The sequence below is a fragment of the Loxodonta africana genome, chromosome 1, assembly GCF_030014295.1.
Source record: "Loxodonta africana isolate mLoxAfr1 chromosome 1, mLoxAfr1.hap2, whole genome shotgun sequence".
In the NCBI taxonomy this organism is placed as follows: Eukaryota; Metazoa; Chordata; class Mammalia; order Proboscidea; family Elephantidae; genus Loxodonta; species Loxodonta africana.
In genome coordinates, this window is record NC_087342.1 from 95,438,825 (window position 1) to 95,451,802 (window position 12,978).

General features: G+C 55.5%; 1 protein-coding gene across 1 annotated transcript in view; it reads right to left on the reverse strand.

The window, feature by feature from the left end:
• The window catches only part of GRM4 (glutamate metabotropic receptor 4), a 131,639-nt gene extending 123,931 nt beyond the window's left edge, over positions 1-7,708 (reverse strand). Inside the window, exon 1 of the mRNA XM_023540198.2 lies at positions 7,495-7,708. The gene's annotated coding sequence lies outside the window, so the exon portion shown is untranslated. The remainder of the gene's footprint in view (positions 1-7,494) is intronic.
• Between the last annotated feature and the right edge of the window lie 5,270 nt (positions 7,709-12,978).

The following is a 12,978-nucleotide window of genomic DNA, read 5'->3' on the forward strand; positions in this document are numbered from 1 at the left end:
CAGCTGTGGCTGGGGCCAGGCCCCCCAAGCCCCCACCCTCCCCACCTAGGGCTGCCCTAGCCCCCTGTGCTCTGCCTTCCTGAAGTCAGGCCTCCCACCCCAGTGGGCCAATCCTCTCAATTCACAGCCTTTTCCATATTCCTTTCTAGCACTGATTTCCTCTATATTACCTTTGCCTCCCCTGGGCCCTGCCCATCCCAGGTGCTCAAAAATGCTGGGAGAATTATGAATGATGTTTTGAATCTCTGAGCTGTTTTGATGCCTCATCACCCACATATCACATCTCCACAGAAGGGAGGGAAGGGCTACAGCTCCACTTCCCCCAAGGGGAAGGTGAGAAAGAGTTTAGGGCCTCTCCCCATCCTTCCTAAACTAGGAAGCTTACCTGAGCCTGTGTGGGCCTGAAGAGCTGAACTGCAAGCTCACCTCTGAGGCCCCTCTCTCCGTGCCCTTGAAGACCCCACTGGCTGAGGAGACATATGGTTTGCTGGAGAGACCTAGTCTCCTCCCAAGTGGACAAAGCCTAGACCCAGGGAGTAGGTAAACAGAAGCCTTGTTTCACCTCAACCCCAACCAGCCCTAAAGCCCATAATTTGATCTCCACTTCTGTGGCTCCCCCACCACCCATCTGTCAGTTTGTCATACTGTGGTGGCTTGCCTGTTGCTATGATGCTATGCCACCGGTATTTCAAATACCAGCAGGGTCACCCATGGTGGACAGGTTTCAACAGAGTTTCCAGACTAAGAAAGACTAGGAAGAAAGACCTGGCAATCTACTTCAAAAATTAGCCAATAAAAACCTTACGGATACAGAACAGAATTTTGAATTCTCATAGAATACGGTTTTGGATCCATGGAGGCTGGTTGAGCCCGTAAAACTACTGTCATGAGATAATTTTAAAAACCTGAAACCAAAAATATCCCCTGAAGTCTTCTCAAAACCAAACAATAGTTTAGTTTAACTAAGGAAGAATGTCTGCCTTGAGCAACTGAGTTCCTTTAAGATCTATCTATGGGATCAAAATGACAATAGCAACTCCAAAGATGAGATGGGAAACTTAGCGGGCAGTGAGTTTATGTTAATGGGGGAGGAACAACTCAGAAAAGGAAGGTGAGAATGGTTGCACAACTCAAAGAATATAATCAATGTCACTGAAATGTACATGGAGCAATTGTTGAATTGGTGTATTTTCTGCTGTGCATGTGTGTATATTCCCAACAACAAACATTTTTTTTAATTATTTTTTAAAAAATTTTAAAAACCTTATGGATTGCAGGAGAACATTGTCTGACTTGCTTGCTTTGGACAAGTCTCGATGAGGAATCAACCACTGGAAGAGTGTCACGGATCGAATGGTGTCCCCCAAAACTGTGTGTATCAGTTTGGCTAGGTCATGATTCCCAGTATTGTGTGATTGCCCACCATTTTGTCATCTGATGTGATTTTCCTATGTGTTGTAAATCTTCTCTCTATGATGTTGTTGAGATGGGATTAGCACAGTCACGTTATGAGGCAGGACTCAACCTACAAGACTGGATTGTGTCTTGAGCCAATCTCTTTCAAGATAATAAGAGAAACGAGCAGAGAGACATGGGGACCTCATACCACCAAGGAAGTATAGCCAGGAGGGCGCATCCTTTGGATCCCAGGTCCCCGCACTGAGAAGCTCCTAGCCCAGGGGAAGATTGATGACAAGGACTTTCCTCCAGAGCCGACAGAAAGAAAAAGCCTTCCCCTGGAACTGGCATCCTGAATGCAGACTTCTAGCCTCCTACACTGTGAGAGAATAAATTTCTCTTTGTTAAAGCCATCCACTTGTGGTATTTCTGTTGTAGTAGCACTAGATGACTAAGACAGGGGTTTGGTGAAGTAGAGGGCTAGCAAGGGCAAGGGAGACCCTTGGTGAGATGGATTGACACAACAGCCACAATGATGGACTCCAACATACCAGCGATCTTGAGGACGATGCAGGGCCAGGCAACACATAAGGTCACACAAGTTGGAGTCGACTTGATGGCAGCTACCTATATGGCTCCTGGTCCATGGAGAAAGGTGGATGACTAATTAGCCCCCTCAACTACTAGCAACACAACCATCTCCCCACTTGGACTACAACAACTTGTGGGGAGCAAGTCATACTCATCTCAGTAGGGCTGTCTCCTCAACCTAGCACAGCACCTTACATGCAATGTCTATCCATGTTTGTTGAATGACTATATGAGCATGTAAGTGAATGAATGATGTGATGTAAATGAATGACTACTGGACTCTTCCAGGTAATCTATGTATTAACAGAGCCCTTCTGCAGGCAATTCTTTAGCCCACAAGAATGATTCTATTGGTGGAGTCTGGAGCATAGTTTCAGGCAGGTAAAAGAGGGATCAGGGTATGAGGAGACACCTTGGAAGCCTCATCCCACCGCAGGCTAGATAAAGGGCAGTCCTGCTTTCTGGCAGTCACCCAGCACCGAGCAAGGAGGCGAGAACAGTGGCGGTCTGGTCCTCGACACCCCTTCGCCAGCCCGGATCTGGAACTCTCCCAAACTCAGAAACCCCAGAGCCCACTTTATAAGCCATCCCTCCTCATTCTGGCAAAACAACAAGGACCTGATTCAGAGGTGACTGGTTCTGTACCGGGCATGTTGTAGGCACTAGAGAAATGTGCGGAAGGAGAGAAAAAAGGAGGGAGGGAGGAAGTATTTCTACAGCTTAATGCCATTGGAAATTAATAAAGGGAAAACTTGAAATTGATTACCATCTTTCCCCACCCTGTCATTTCCGCCAAGCCCCTCCCTTGAAGCTCACCCTTCAAGAAACAGCTCAGACTCTTCCTCCTCCAGGAAGCCTCCCTGCTTATCTCCTTCCTCCAGAGTTAACCCCACAAAGCCTCAAGACTCTTCTTGTGTTGCTATTTGACACTGATGGGGCTCAGAGCACAGTAAGGGCTACAAGGACAGCCCTGCCCTCATCTCTGTAACCACTGTCAGAACACAGGAAGTGGTCAATAAATGACCAGACAAAGCCTATCTCCACCCAGAGCCAACACAGCAGCCACCTCTACCAAAGCAAAGCCCCGAGCAGACAGTCTGCAGCAGCATTCCCATCCAGCAGAGCCAGGTGCCTGCTTAAGCCCAGGACTCAGGCCTTGAAAGAGGGGCCACAGCCACCCTTGCACTGAATTCTCGGAGCACTCCTGTTGTGTGGACAACCATAGAGTACAATCCCTTCTGCCACCACCAGTCATTCAGCAAATGTGAGCTGAGTGCCTGTGGCGCACCAGACCCTGCCCCAGGCACTGGGGGCACCGCTGGGAGTAAACCGGTCATAAGTGCCTGCCTATGGAGCGGGCATCCCAACGGGGAGGACAAGGAGAAGCAATAAAAACATCAGGGAGTCAGGCAGCTAGGAAAAAAAACAAAGGAAAGGGGATAGGGAGTGACCCAGAGGGGAGCTTTAGAAAAGATAGTCAGGGAAGGCTTCTGGGAGGAGGTGACATTTAAGCAGAGATTTAAAAAAGGTAACGGTGTGAATCATGTGGCTATCTGAGAGAAGAGCATCCCAGATAGAACAGCAAGTGCAAAGACTCTGAGGTAGGCATGTGCTTAGCATTCGCTGTTCACGGAACAGCCAAGAGGCCAGTGGGACTGGTGGGCAGTGGGAAGGAGAGGTGCAGAAGATAAGGTCACAGAGGGTGCCAAGTGCAAGATCGTGGAGGACCTTATGGGCTGCCCGAGGTGTAGACGGTGGAATTTACTCTGGGAGATGTGAGGGGCTACTGGAGTGCTTTGAGCACAGCGACAGGCAGGCACTCATGACATGAGAAGCCTGAGGCTCAGAAGGGCACCCACCTGCTAAGGCCACAGCAGCTCACACCAGCTGCAGGGCAATGCAAGCACATCTCATCAGCCCTAGACACCTACCAGTTCGGCCCAGAAAACGCCCAGCCCCAACCTCCCTCGGCTCCCAGAGCCAGCAGGCCAGCTACCAAACTCATGCTTGCCCAGGTCTCCTCCAACCACCTGGCCCCACCTCCCTGGGCCTCTCCTGCCCACACCAACTCCCCTCCCTCATCTCAGTCCCATGCCCATGTACCACCTCCAGGCTGTTTTCCAGCACAGGATCCAAGTGGGCCAGTGTCTTTGTTTGCAGCTGTTGCTATTGTGGGCTTCACAGGGAATGCTGCTTCTTCCTCTCTCCTCCTTCCTCTCTCCTCCTCCTTCCTCTCACCTCCTTCTTCCTGTTGCCCCCTCCTTAAATCAGAGCTCCCCTGACCCCAGCGTGCCCTAGAACACTGGGACCCACTGGTCCAGCCCTGTCAACATCCACCCTCTCTACCATCTTTTGCCGCTGTGAACATAACCACTGTGTGTGGGTGACACTCCCATCCCCAGGCCACACTCAGGCCAGGCACAGAGACTGGGCGGTGACATCTGAGAAGCAACTTCCCGCCAGAAGCTTACAATTCCAGGTTGAGTCCCCAATCTTTATTTTTCTACTTAAACCTAAACATAGCCCTGTAGCAAGGACAATGTCTTTACTAGAAGTCACGGCCCCAACAAGAAAACAGGTCCGGGGCTGGTTATCTGTTCAAAAAACGACCAGAGGGGTGGCTGGGAGAGCTGAGCGTGGGGGTGGAGTGGGACCCAGGGCTTCCGTTCTTGAGACAAGGGTGCCCCAGCCACGGACACACAGCCAGCCGAGCTCCCCTGGGACTCGCCATGGGTGAACAGTGCCTTCTCCAGGAGAACCGGGAAGCTTAACCAGACACCACTGCCTGCTCGTCAGCATGGCTCAGCCCCAAAATGGCATGGGGTGTCATTATGGGCTGGCATTTCCCAATTACGGCAGATAATATGTACCTTAATTCAATGGGGTCCAGATAATGTCATTATCACTGCGTCCCCCAATTTATTTAATACACACGTGTACACATATATTTATGCCTCACTGCTGCCTAAACTGTGAGGTTAATAATAAAACATTTCGATGGGAATCATCAGCTTTAATTTAAGGGGTGATTTTTACTATCCTTGAAGTGTTCATATTTCCAAGGAGCCAAGAGAAACACAGACAGGCTGGAACAGCCTCTCTCTGGCCTGCAGGCTAGGAGGTGGGGTGGTCAGGGCCCAGAGGTGGGCTGGATGCTGGCCGACTTCATCTTTTGTAAGCAGGTTCAGTTCATCCGCCTCCCTTTTCGGGAGTAGCTCAGGCCAGGGAAGAGAGGTGGGAGGTGTAGGGGGAATCAAGGCAGAAGCCCCCAGAGCTTGTGACACCAGGACTGGTGGAGAGAGGAAGCTAATCCGGATGCGCAGCTAGAAGCCTCTGGTTTGGCTGGGAGGCAGCCGCGAGAGAGTGGGAGACAGGCAGAGGCAGAGCAAAAGGACGGAGGGAGGCTGAGAGACAACACAGAGGGAAGAGAGGAAAGAAACAGAGAGCTCAAAGGACCTAGGGCAAGGCAGCTGGCACTCTGCAAGGGCCAAAGGCAGTGAAATCTCTAAATTAATTTTTGATAGTCCCCTGCTAACTAGGGCAGAGTTAACACAAACAAACAAGTCCTCCCAGCTCTTTCCAGGAGCTGATAACAGGCCGGGTGGGAGGGAGAAAAGGCTGGTGTCTACTGCTCCAAGTCCAGCTGCCCAATAGGGCAAGCCCCTCAGCCACTTCCCTCAAGTCAGCCTGGACAGCCACAGCTCCTCCACCAAGGCCAGCAAGCATGGCCGGAGCCCAGATGCCAGCTCCCCCCTCCCACGCCTTCTCCAGGCAGCAAAGGCGGCTGCCCCTCTGCAGAAGTGAGATAACCTTCAAGCCAGCAGCCGGCGGGCCCAGCTGCCCAGGCTGCCAGCAGGGCCTTGCCCACTGGAAAGTTGGGTTCTAGGCCAAGCAGAGGAGGACAGCAGGGGTGGGCAGATGTCTTGAGGTGGGTGGTAATTAGGGGCTGCCAGCTGCAGACTTGTCTCAGAGGAGAGGACATGCCTATCGGCTGTAATTATACAACTCAAAAGGCAGTGGGTCCTGGTCTCGTCTTTTCCTGCCAGCTGTCCCCCTGCGTTGGGTGGGCTCGGGTATGACAGAGCATCCTGGAGACTGGGCTGGGGACCCTACAGGAAGATGGTGGGCGCTGCAGAGCTCTCCCTGGCCTGGGCCCAGCCCCCCAGCCCTTCTGGCTAGCACACTGCTCACTCGCACGCTCGCTCGCTTGCTCACACACACTCGCCAGCTCTCTCACCTACCTCGGGCTGCCTGCTGCCGTGCTAGGCGCTCCCTCCTGGAGACGTCACGCCTCTAACAGAGAGAAGCCACCCAGACGCAGGTTGGGGGAGGAGGGATGAAGGAGGGAAGGAGGAGGAGCGGCCTACGCCAGGCCACAGATGCTGAGAAGGCACCTCAACTCCTGACATGCTCCCGCCTCCCCCTCCACCTGCTCAGGACCTGTTCTGAGAGATATGCTGCATGCCCCCTCCAACACACCTCTCTCCTGAAAACGCCTGGAAACCTACCATTAGTAGAGCATTTCTTTGGCTCAAGCAATACCATCTTCCTCTCTGATTCTCTCTTAAGTGCAAACGCCCCTAGGAGGGGTAGCCCATGAAGTGACTAAGACCTCAGACCCGGGATAACTGTGGGGTTATTTTTGTCCCTGAGCAGTACGTAATATGTAGGTGTTGGCAGGTGGATGAAAGTTTATAGATAAAGGGAGAAAAGTGAGGGGGAGGTGAAGACAGCGGTCACCTACCACACAAGTGGGCAAGCATGCCTGTCCCAGGCCGAAAGAGAGGCTCAGAGCACCGTCCTCAAATGCCACCCACTCCACACCCTCTGACTGAGGGCTGGGGAGGCTCTCCAGGAAGTGGTCCTCTGACCCTCAGGGAAAAGAGCTCTAACCCCCACTCTCCACTATAGTGAGGTCCTCTTCACTAGCACCCAGGGCCTGTCCCCCACCCCGTGGGCAACCACACCCAGGAGTCTCTGGACTCCTCTGTGGGAACTCTCTGCCACCTTGGGAAGGTCCTCAAGGAAGGCTCTGGCAAGTTCCCATCTCCTCATGGAAGCTCTCCCACCACCTAAGCCCTGAGCCCCGCCCCCTCCTACTCTGAGGAGCTGAGCATGCAAACCCAGAGCCTGGGGCCAGCATTCGCCCTCGGGAGATCCAGGGGAAAAGTGGGGGAGGCCCAGGGCACATCCTAGGCGGAGGAGGGAGGAGGGAATTAGAACCTTCTTTACTTCGACCAAGGGCTGGCCCCAGGGGTCTGAAGCTGAGCGTGGCAGAGTAGCAGACTGTGGAGCTGGTGTGCCCAGTTTGGAGACCCTTAGAGCACTGGCTGCCTTGCCTTCCCCGAGCCCCCATTCTCACCCCAGAAGGGACAGGGGAGGCACTATGTTGGGACCCCCACCGCCGCCACCACCACACACACACACACTCCTACCACTTTCCTCCCCTTCCCGCCCCGCAGCGTAGGCTTTCTGTCAGGCTGACAGAGGAGCAGACAGACTAACCGCTGCTACGATGGACACGTGGTTTCGGACACCCCAGCTAGGCAAGTCTGGCTCAGTCGGTGTCCCGCGAAGCCAGCTTTCTCCCGCGCCAGGGGAAGGGGTGGTGACGAGTGGGGGGAAAAAAGCAAGTCGCCTCCTCCAAAAAAGGACCAAAAGTCTAAGGGCAGGGGTGTCACTCGTGGCCTGGGGGCAGGGGGCGCTCGCACGCCCGGGCCTCAGGGCTCCCTGCCGCCGCCACTGCCGCCCCATCTCAGCACAAACAACCTCAGACCGCCCGGGTGCGGGGGCGCCTCTCGCAATTCCGGCCTCCCCCACGGCCCCACCCCCGCGCGGGGAGGGCTTGCCTCCAGCCTGCGGGCCCCGGGGAAGCCCGACCCCGGAGCAGGGACCTCCCCCATCACACACAAGCGCGCACACACATGCGCGAGCGCGCACACACACACACACACACACACACACACACGGCCCGTCCCTCCCGGCGGCCGCGCAGAGCCGCGGGTTCGTCAGGGTCCCGGGGAAGGTCCGTCCTGAGTGTCCTGAGAGCGCCTGACCCAGAGGTCCCGGGCCACGGGGAGACCCCAGGCCCCGGGGCGCTGCCCCAACCCGCTGGGGCCGTCGGCAAGCGGGCGCTGGGCTCGGGCCGGTGGCAAAGGCAGGGTAGGCGGGGGCACGGGAGCGGGACGCGGCGCCCAGGAAGGGAGCCGGGGCGTGCGAGGCTGGCGCTGCCCCCGGCCCGGGAGACGACAGAAAAGGAGCGCAAATAGTGCCCCGCGCCCCCGCCTGCCTTCCGTTTCCGCAAAGGAGGCGCGCTAATGCCTCCGCCCCCACCGGGGGGCTAACACGACCCTTATCCGGTGGAACCTGACAGGACCCCCATACCAGAGGTACTTTTCCTCAGGCCCTCAAAAGAGCCGCTTTCCCATGCCCTCCTCCAGGGTATCCGGAAAGCTGGCCCCATCCCTGAAGAGAGTCCATCTAGCCCGGTCCGGCACCCTCCGGCCCAAAGGGCTGCGGTCCGCCGGCCCTCCTCCAGGCAGCCCTGTGTGCAGGAGCTCGCCAGAGGCCACCTCCCCAACCCCCGCTGTCTCCGCCGCAGCCCGCGCCCCAGAGGCCGGAGGGCACGGTCCCCTCTGCTGTCCCCCGCGGGCCACAACTCACCGCGCGCGGGCGAGGTCTGAGCGGCGAGGGGTCTGCTGTGCGCCCGCCTGCCCCGGGGGTGCAAGGAGGTGGCGGTCGGTGGCCCAGAGGCTCGGTTCTCACGGTGCCCAAAGCCCGAGCCGCGGCGGGCGGCGCTGACGCTGCGGACCGAGCAGGGTGCGGAGCCGCCCGGAGTCCGGGACGCAGCAGGAATGAGCTGGCGGCCGCCCGGCCGGAGCCGCCGCCAAGCGCGCGGCGTTCGGCTGCTGCTCCCAGCTGCTCCAGCGATAGCGAGCAAGCGAGCTGGGAAACAGCGGCAAGCCCTGCTCCCGCCGCCGCGGAGCCCGGCGTCCGAGCTGGAGGGAGCGGGCGAAGCGGCTCCGGGAAGCCGGGTCCGGCGAGGGCTCGGGGCTAGGAAGGGAGCGGAGCGGGAGCCGACGAGCGAGCGCAGGCGGCCGAGGTGCGGGCGCCCAGCAGCGCCGCGGCAGCGGCAGCAGCAGCAGCAGGAAAAAAAATTCGAGCGAGCGAGAGAGCGCGCTGGAGAGCGAGCGAGAGAGGGAGCGAGAGACGGGGTGAGCAAGGAAGACGCGGCGAGGAGAGGCTGCGGGGCGGGGGGGAGCGCCGGGGAGCACCGGATGGCGAGAGGGGCGCAGACGCTGAGCCCCGGCGTCCACAGCCGCTGCCGCACCCGGGAAGGCACGAGCCCAGCCCGGCAAGTTTGCGCTGCAAGTGCGGGCCAAGGGCGCGGCGCTCCCGCCGGCCTTTTAAAGGGAGAGCACCTGGGATCCCACCCCCACCGCGCAACTCCACCTCAGGAGGTCCGGGCTTCCGAAGCTCCCCGCTGCACTCCACAAACACTTACCTGCCCCCGCGCCATCTGCGCCCCCTCCCACCACGCCCACCTGCGTCTCTTCCTGGAAGCCCCCTTCTCCCCTCCGTGCGTGCCAGTGCACACAGAAGAGGTGGCAGGAACCACACCTGGCCCCAGAGGTCGAAGGTCAGGGAACACAGCCTGAGAAGTACAGCAAAACATAGGGACGCAAAGGGGCGCGCTACTTCCCACCTCCATGCGTCACTAGAACCCCACCCCACTGGGTCGCGTCTCACGCATTCACGTGCACATGGTGTATGCCCCCTGTGAAATATTCATTTGCACACCCCACTGCTCTTGGTTGCAGCATATGACCCAGGGGGAAAATTATTCTGCTTGTCTCGGTCGCGCAGCCGGTGGGGGGCAGGGGCTTTCCACTGAGCCTTCGGACCACCCCACCAGGTTACAGGAACACCAAAGGGCTAGCCCAATGGCCTTCCTCCAGCACTGGTTTGCAAAGTGTAACAGGTGGCCTGGCACACAGCTGGGGTAACCCTAGGGAAGAATTCCTCAGCCAAGGAGAAGCTGGAGCCCCAGCTCTCCTCCAGAGGGGCTGCAGGAAATCCCAGGAGAGAGTTTGGAGTCAGAGAGGCAGGCAGGGGAGGAAGACAGGGAGGTAGCCATGCAGCCCTCTTAGGATGCAAGAGCATCTTGTCCCAGACTGCAGAAACGGCTTCAATTAGAACCATGACGTGTGACTGTCCTTGTCCTGGGGAAGGCACACACCACAATGCCAGGGAGCTGGAGGGAGAGGCTGCTCAGTGGCCTCCCCTCCGCCTCACTGATAGCTTGGTCCTTCTGGCTGGCCTGTGGAGTGCCACCCTATGCTCAACTGTGCCCAGGCCTGGGGGAACTTAGCCCCCTCACCGTCCGACCCCCAATTTCCACAGATAATTCCCTTCTTAGGCTTCGCCTCCTCCAGAACCCCAGACTATGCCAGGGCAGAATCACATCTTATTCAGCATTGTTCATCCAGTGCCTGGCACCATGCCTGGCCCACAGTGGGAGCTCAATGAATAAAGGCTGCCAAAGCATGTAATGGCCCCAAATACATGACTTATTCACCCAATCAGACTGAAGCCTGTGAAGGAAGGGCCTAGACAGTTCATTCATTCATTCATGCCTTCTTTTATTCCACCAACACGGATGAAGACCCTGCTCCATTCCCAGCCCTTTGAATACACAAGCAACTGAACATGATCATGACCTGCCCTTGAGGGATGCAGCCCGTGGCCATGGCAGACCTTGGCATGACGCATTTTAGAGAGGCATAAGCTGAGGCCATGAAATCTCCCGCCACCCAGCGGCTCTGCCCAGTCAAGTGTGCACTGCCCTGGGCTTGCAGGGAACTCAGATTGCTCCTGGAGAGACCATATCCTTGGGAACAGCCTGCCCAGGTTCAAACCAGACTCTGTGCTTGTGCCTGGGTCATCCCAGCCAAGGTCCTCAGTGTGCTGTCTCTAACAAAGATCACGATGCTGACCTCAAAGCAGAGCTACTGGATTTGGTGTGCAGGTTGTTCACTGCAAAAAAGGCACCTAGTAGAGGGGCCACCCCTGGATGGCGCCAAGAGTTAAATGCTTAACTACTAGTCAAAAGGTTGACTGTTCGAACCCACCCAGAGGTACCTTGGAGGACAGTCACATTGATCTGCTTCTGAAAGATCACAGCCTCAAAAACCCTATGGAGCAGTTCTACTCTGCACACATGGGGTCACCGTGAGTTGGAAGCAACTTGAGGACAACTAACAACAGAAGAGCCACAGGGAGGCTTGAATTCAGCCTGCATTGGGCTTGACAGGTGGCACAACCTGTCCAAAAGGTGCGGGTCCTCGGCCATCCAAGATGCTCCACTGGTCTCACTCCATCTGGAGCAAGAGAGAATGAAGAAAACAAAAAACACAAGGGAAAGATTAGTCCAAAGGACTAATGGACCACAACTACCACAGCCTCCACCAGCCTGAGTCCAGTACAACTAGATGGTGCCCAGCTACCACCACTGACTGCTCTGCCAGGGATCACAATAGAGGGTCCTGGACAGAGCTGGAGAAAAATGTAGAACAAAATTCTAACTCACCAAAAAAAAAAAAAAAGACCATACTTACTGGCCTGAGAGGCTAGAGAAACCCCGAAAATATGGCGCCAGACACCATTATAGCTCAGTAATGAAGTCACTCCTGAGGTTTACCCTCGGCCAAAGCTAAGACAGGCCCATAAAACAAAACGAGACTAAAGGGGCACACCAGCTCTGGGGCAAGGACAAGAAGGCAGGAGGGGACAGGAAAGCTGTTAATAGGGAACCCAAGGTCAAGAAGGGGAGAGTGTTGACATGTCCTGATGTTAGCAATCAGTATAACAAAACAGTATGTGTTTTAACTATTTAATGAGAAACGAGTTTTCTCTGTAAAGCTCCACCTAAAGTATGATAAAAAAGAAAATTAAAAAAAAAAAAAAGATGGAGCTCTTTTTTCTGGTTCACTCAAAGGTACCACACGGGCCAGCACCAGCAGCCCTACTTCCAAGGCAGTCATGCACAGCGAATGAAACAATGTATGCCCAGGCCCTGTACTGTATTTAGGTGCCCTTAACTGGGAGCCACTGCAACTTTTAACAACACAAAAAATAATTCTCAATATTCTCTTTTGTATAAATGATTGAATGAATGGATCAATTAATTAAACTGGAAATAACACAGGCCGTGGTTTATTGAGACCCATAACTAACCCAGCAACTCTGCCTGCCCCTTGCCCCTCAGTGCTGCCTTCGCTCTGGCCATAATTATCCTGCCCCCACCCCCAGCAGCTGTGTGGCAGAAGGCTAGGCAGGCTATATTTTTCAGGGGTTAAAAAAAGAAACACTGTTGGCTGGCAGATGGCTGAGCGTGTGGACTCGTCCAGTTTGAAGGTTCCCAGCCTGAGGCCCAGCTCTTCCAGGCAGCCATCCCAGAAATGGTCAGCCACCCTAAGCCTCACCCATGGGCCCTGGCTTGGGTTCGAGCAACTTGAGGGCTAGGACATTCTGTTCTCCCTCTTGCTGTTTCTCACCTGGACTGTGACTAACTTGACACGCATAGGTAGACACAGACAAGTACCCAGAGACACACAGACAGATACACAGACATACACAGAGACACACTCAGATAAACAGACACACACATAGAGACACACTCAGATATATATACATTTAGGCTCTCAGAGACACACACAGATATATATATACATACACAGACACACACATAGACACACTCAGATATACACATAGACATATACACACACACAGAATCACACAGACCCTCACACACACACACAGACACATGGCACACACCTCAAGGAACTTCAGTTGATGTCCCCTGCCCTGGGGGAGCTGGGGGAATCCCATAAAACAAGGAAGCCACAGAGCAACTGCTGTGGAAGTACAGTGACTCAAGGAGTCCCACAGCAAAGGCCAAGGCCTGGGCCAGCTGGTCCAAGGACCTGG